Raw genomic sequence first — 6242 nt, 5'->3', positions numbered from 1 at the left:
GTAAGATAGCTACCACAGGCATTATAATCCCATTTTGCAGATGAGGAGACTGAGGACCAGAGGGATTATGACTTTCTATCATCATATGGCTCATAGGATTTAGTGGCAGAATGTAAACTCTCATCTTCTTGATTCCAGACCCAGAACTCCATTTACTGTTCCAGGGTGCTTTAGTATGTCATCAGTTATCACCTGTCTTAAGGTAACTCCAATTGCTTGAAATAACCCGTTTTATGGGCATGATAAGTATAAACTGTGGGTGAAAGCAAATCTGGCACTCCCCATTCTCACCAAGGAAAGATGGGAAAAGGAGTAAATGGGTTTTAGTGACACCACCAACTATAAGGCCGATATTTTCTAAAGTATATGGCATACCTTATAGGCTCAAGCCTATATGGATGTAACTTGGAAATAGTCCTGATTATGTAAATTAGAGGACTGTTTCAGTATTACCTGAAAGCTTCTTCATCTAACCTTTTTTGTCATGTCTTAGCTCATTTGAAGTAATTAAACTAGAGGTTAGGACTCCTCTATCTCCTTGCTTTTGAATGCTTCATCTACCCCCTGAATATGACTGCCTATTTTATGAGCATAAATTTAGCTAATTTTGTATGTAATTTTAATCTGCTGACATAATTTTCTTTGGAAGTGCTTTAGTAGAGCTCAGAGACATCTTTCATATTGAGATATCAAATTTCCAGTTAAATACATTGAATGTACAGTTGATGTTCTCTTTCCAGCAGTGACATTCATGAGGCACAGTATGAGGAAGGAATGATTCAGTAGAGCAAAGAAAATCATCATCAACGCATTCATTCCTTTAACCTGAAGGCTCTTCTGCAATATTCCCCGGCATGTTGATGCCTGATAATGATGGGGAAGTTAGGAAGCCATTCAACTCTCCATAAACATCAGGTACAATAGCTGCATTATCTGACATAGGTCTTGGGGAAACTTCCCTGCCTCACATTATCCATGGGACGATCTGTGATTCTTACTTACTACCTTCACTGGTCTTTAAAAAAATTTAATAACCAATTTAACAATATCATCATTACCTTTTGATTCTTACTAAAAGTGCAAATAATTATATGTTATCTCCACTAAAAATACAAGTGTTACCATTTTGACTTTAAGAGGCATTGCTGATTTCTCTTTCAAATCTGGGTTTAAACATAGAGAGTTTTCTGGGACCGAGTTTAGTAGAAAAATTGTTTGTGACATTGGTTCTTTAATGGTAGATATTCTTGGGTGATTTATGGATATAGAGGAAATGTAATCCTTAAGTGAAAAACAGAAAAAGGAAACCTAGGAGACCCAGTATAAGATAGAGCTTAAAGGAGGTACATACCATACCCATTCTTCAGTAGATCATGTGATAGCAGATGTCTAAGTTAGGTGGGACAACCAAAGCTTTACCCCAGGTACTGAATTTAGAGGGTGCCAAAATCTTAAATTATCTTTTAAAGATAACTCACTTTTGAATGTTTACATTTTGACAGCACTTGTACTTCTTCAGTAGCATCAAAGCAATTGAGCTTAGCACCTAGCTAACACTAATAATTAGTCAAAATGGGAAGCGACCAAATCTAGTGTTTCCTTCCAACTCACAGACCAGAGATGAACCATTTTCTGGGTTTGCTTATTTGACAACCACCATGCCCTCCCCACACACCACACATACGTTATGTCCCAACAACATCAGGCTATCCCTACCTTCATAAAAAAGTCCATTCCCAACTGAATTTGTCTTTTTTATTTCTTGAATTATAAAGATGATTTGAGTAAATATTATATGCTACTTTCCTTGAGTGCCAAAAATTCTAACCATAGTTCCGTGCACTAAGAATGCCTGAGGCAGAGCTAAAAACCTTTTAAAGATTCTAGGCATAGAGAAATTAGACTGGATCTTCCAGCAAAGATGGCATTGTGCTAACAATGCCAAGCCCAACTTCCTCTAGAGTAGGAGTTCTTTAACTTTTTTTGTGTCCTGGATCCCTTTGGCAGTCTGGTGAAGCAAGACAGTGTTTTTGAATTCATAGAATGAAATACATAAGGTCACAAAAGAAACCACTTATATTGAAATATAGTTATTAAAATATAAAAGAATAACTTCAGTGACCCCAGAAAAAGCAGAAATATTAGCAATAAAATAAGCAGAAATAAAAGTAATATTACTTTTTTATTATTTAATATTATTTTAGTTTAAATATCAAATAATTTAATTTAATATTATTATTAATAGAAATATTAAGTATCCTTCAGTGTAACAAAAATGATAATCAAAGGGCGCTTGAAGAAATGTTCTTGACTTATATAGACACAATAATACAATATTTAGGAATGAGTAGGTTAAAGAACAAATCATAGAAACAGTAATTTTATCAAAGTTTTGGACCACATACCAAAACTTTGGGGATGTATTTAAAGTAGTCCTTAGGGTAAAATGTATGTGTTGAAATTCTTTCAGCAATCTATATAAGAGAAAGAAAAATATCAATAAATTGGGTATGCAACTAAAAAAACGTTCACAAGTCAAGAAATTACAAACCCTCCTCCAATTCCATAAAAAGAGAAATTATAAAAATAAAAAAGAAGAAAACTGAAATTAAAATGTTGTTGAGTCACGCCTTACTCTGTGACCCCTTGGACCATAGGATGCTAGTGCTTGTGCATGGGGTTTTCTTGGCAAAGACATTTCCCAGTGGATTCAGGCAAACAAATTAAGTGACTTGCCCAGGTTCACATAGCTAGAGAGTGTCTGAGGCTGAATTAGAACTAAATTCTTCCTGATCCCAGGCGTAGCACTTAAACCACTGATCCACCTGGCTGCCTCCATAAGTAAAACTAGGAACTGTTTTTTTTTTTTTAATTACTAATAAAATGAACAAAATCGTAATTAATTTGATTAATATGAAAATCTAAATACTAAAAAAGGTAAAATTCAAACAAAGGAGTATTAAAAACACTTATCAGAAATTACCATATATAATTACATGCTAGCAAAACAGAGAATTTAAAAGAAATAAGAGATTTCTTACAGATAAATAAATGGTACAATAGAATACAATGTGTCAACTCTCTACAACTCCCTATATAGATCTTTCAAAGTATGTAGGAAAATACTCAGAGTATCGATTTCATGGAAGAAAGATCTCCATAACCAAATGGTGAATAGAGCATTCAGCTATTGAGTGTCTGAATAGGAAAAAGCAATTTGAAAATCACTTTCAGACTTAAGAAATATGAATCCCATCACTCTCTCTCTCTCTTTGTATATATGTGTGTGTACATATGTATATATAAATGTATATGTATGTATGTCTTCATTGTGAGCAAATAAAAGCAAGTGAAACTTTTTAGATAGGTGAAAGAAAATTTTCTGCGTGGAGTTAAAAGAACAGTAGGAAGAATGACCCTGATTACAGTTGACAACAGTCAATAAATATTTATTTAGCATCTGACTGTGTATCAAGTACAGTGTTCTGAATGAGGAATACAAAGAAAACCAAAAGCCATTCCCTGCTCCCAAGTACTTAGTTCACTGTCAAATGAAAGAAAACATGTAAATAACTTTGTACCCAAAAGATACATACAGGATAATTGAAGACAACCAGCAAAGGGAAGCCCTAGCATTAAAGTGCATCAGGAAAGGCTTCCTGTAGAAGCTGGAATTTTAGCTGGGGCTCGAAGGAAGCCAGGGATGCCAGGAGTTTGAGAAAAGGGAGAGAATGTGAAGCATGGGGGCAGCCAGTGAAAATACCATGGACTATCTTGGAGGAGGTATAGCAAAGAAGTCAGTGTTGCTGGATGGCAGAGTATGGGATGGGTAGAGAACAGGAAATGTAAGGTACAAGAGGAATGATAGGTCATGAAGGGCTTTGAATGCCAAACAAAGGATTTTATATTTGATTATAGAGGTGATAGGGAGCTAGAACATTACAAGGGTTACGTAACAAAAGGGAACTACTATCCGTAGTTCCCTGGACGATGAAGAGATGGACCTGAGTTATTTCTGTAATAAAGTTCCGTGAATGGGTTGAAGAAGTAGAGATGGGCAGTGTGCTAAGAAAGAAGGCTGAGGGAAAGATGCTTGCAGAGAAAAAAAAAGCTCTAGATGATGTATTGCTGGAGAAAGTGTACCAGTAGCTGGGGGGAATCAGGAAAGGCACTGTGTCACTTGAGCTGAGGAAAGTAAAGGATTCAGAGATCAGGGTAAGAAGAGAAACATTCCAGGACTAGGACTAGGGGGCAGCATGAGCAAAGGCACAGAGATGGGGGAACTGGAATGTGGTAGATGGGGAAGAATAAGAATGACAATTTGTCTGGTGTCGAGGGTAGTAGAGTGTAAGCCTAGAAAGGGAGGCTAGATAGCAAAGGGTTTCATATGCCATGTGGAGAAAGATTAGGTACACAATATACAGAAGCAAACAAAGCCAGCAGCCTAGTGTTCAGTACACCCAGAGATGCCCTGTTACTAGGATTAGTAATCAGTATTTGACAAAAACTGCTGCTGCAAACACTGGAAAACAGACTGGCAAAAAGAAAAAAAAAATAGTCTTAGACATGCATCTTACACCATTTATCAAGATAAATTCCCAATAGATACATGGCAGATATAAATTACTAATCACATGAGAAACAAATTAGAAGAATAAGAAAGAAATTTCCTTCCCAATCTATGGAAAGGGAAGACTTCTTGACTAAACAAGGGATAGGATCACAGAAAATAAAATAGATAATTTCATTTCCACATAATTTGTTTGACATAAATAAAACCAGTAGTTAAGATTAGAAGGAAAACAGTTAAGTAGGAGGAAAAATTTGCTATTTTCCCTGATAAAGACCTGATTTCCAAGATGTATAAGGAATTGATTCACATGTAAAATATAAGAGCCATTCCTCAATCGATAAATGGTGAAAAATATGAAGTAGTGGGGCGGCCAGGTAGCACAGCGAGTAAGAGCACCGGCCCCAGAGTCGGGATGACCTGGGATCGAATCCAGGCTCTGATACTTAGCACCATACCCAGAAATAACTGGCCATGTAACCTTGAGCAAGTTGCTTAACCCCAATTGCTTAAAAATAAAATAAAATATGAAGTAGTTCTCAAAGCCAGATATCCAAGCTATCTATAGCCACATGAAAAAATATTTCAGATAACTAATTAGAAAAATGCAAATTAAAACAGTTCTGAGATTTGACCTCCCACTGATCAGATTGGCAAAGCTGACAAAAAGGGAAAATGACATGCTGGAGGATTTATAGGAAAAGATAAATGTTGCACGGTTGGTGAATCTGTAAACTGGTCCAGCCATTCTGGAAAGCACTTTGGAACTGTAGCCTAACAGATAGCAAACTATGAATAAATATTCTTTGACCCATCAATACCAGTAGTAGACTTCTAGGTCTGTACCCCAAAGACATCAAAGAAAGGAGAAAGGACACATACACAAAAATATTTATAGCAGCTCTTTTGGGGATGTCTTTGACTTTCTAGAAACTAAGGGGGGGCAATTAATTGGAAAGTGACTGGACAAATTATGATCTGTATGATCATACTGTGCTTTAAGAGATGATAGAGGGAGATAGTTTCAGAGAAACCTGGGAAGACATGTATTACCTGATGTAAAGTGCATTGAGTAGAACCAGAATGATTTCTACAATAAAGACATCGTAAAGACAAACAACTTTGAAAGACTTAACTCCAATGAACAAAATGATCAAAAGTGATTCCTAAGAATTCACAATGAAACATACTACCCTACTCCTGACTGAAAAACGATAGGCATGTGCAGATCGAGGCATATTTTTTGGATATGGCCAATGTGAGAATTTTTATTTTTCCTTTGCTGTACTTTCGTTACAAGAGTTTTGTTTCTGTTTTTCAGTGGGGAAGGAGAGGTGGGAAATAGAGGTGAATTTTCATTAATTTTTTAAAAAGTTATTCACCTTTGTGAAGATCAAAGTTAGTGAGGTTTGTTGTTTTGCTTTTTAAGATAAATGAAAGCTTAAAGCTTATGTATAGGGCACTGGGAAGGGCTGCCAAAACAAGAGAAACAGAAAGGGAATGGAGTAGGAGAGAAAGAGAGCAGAAAGAGACTCTGACCACAGCCATGGTGGGGATCTGGACTTGAGCCCTGCCCTCAACTCTTTGAGGTCCTGCTAACCCAGCTACCCATCCCTGGGAAAAAGCTCTTAGCATAAAACAAGCATAGCTTCTACCACTCCACATAAAAAAC

This window comes from Petaurus breviceps, unplaced genomic scaffold (genome assembly GCF_028583685.1).
Source record: "Petaurus breviceps papuanus isolate PSGF00001 unplaced genomic scaffold, PetGlider_PUasm1.0 79, whole genome shotgun sequence".
Taxonomy (NCBI): Eukaryota; Metazoa; Chordata; class Mammalia; order Diprotodontia; family Petauridae; genus Petaurus; species Petaurus breviceps.
The sequence above is the reverse complement of the archived record's forward strand: the minus strand, read 5'-3'. Positions refer to the sequence as shown.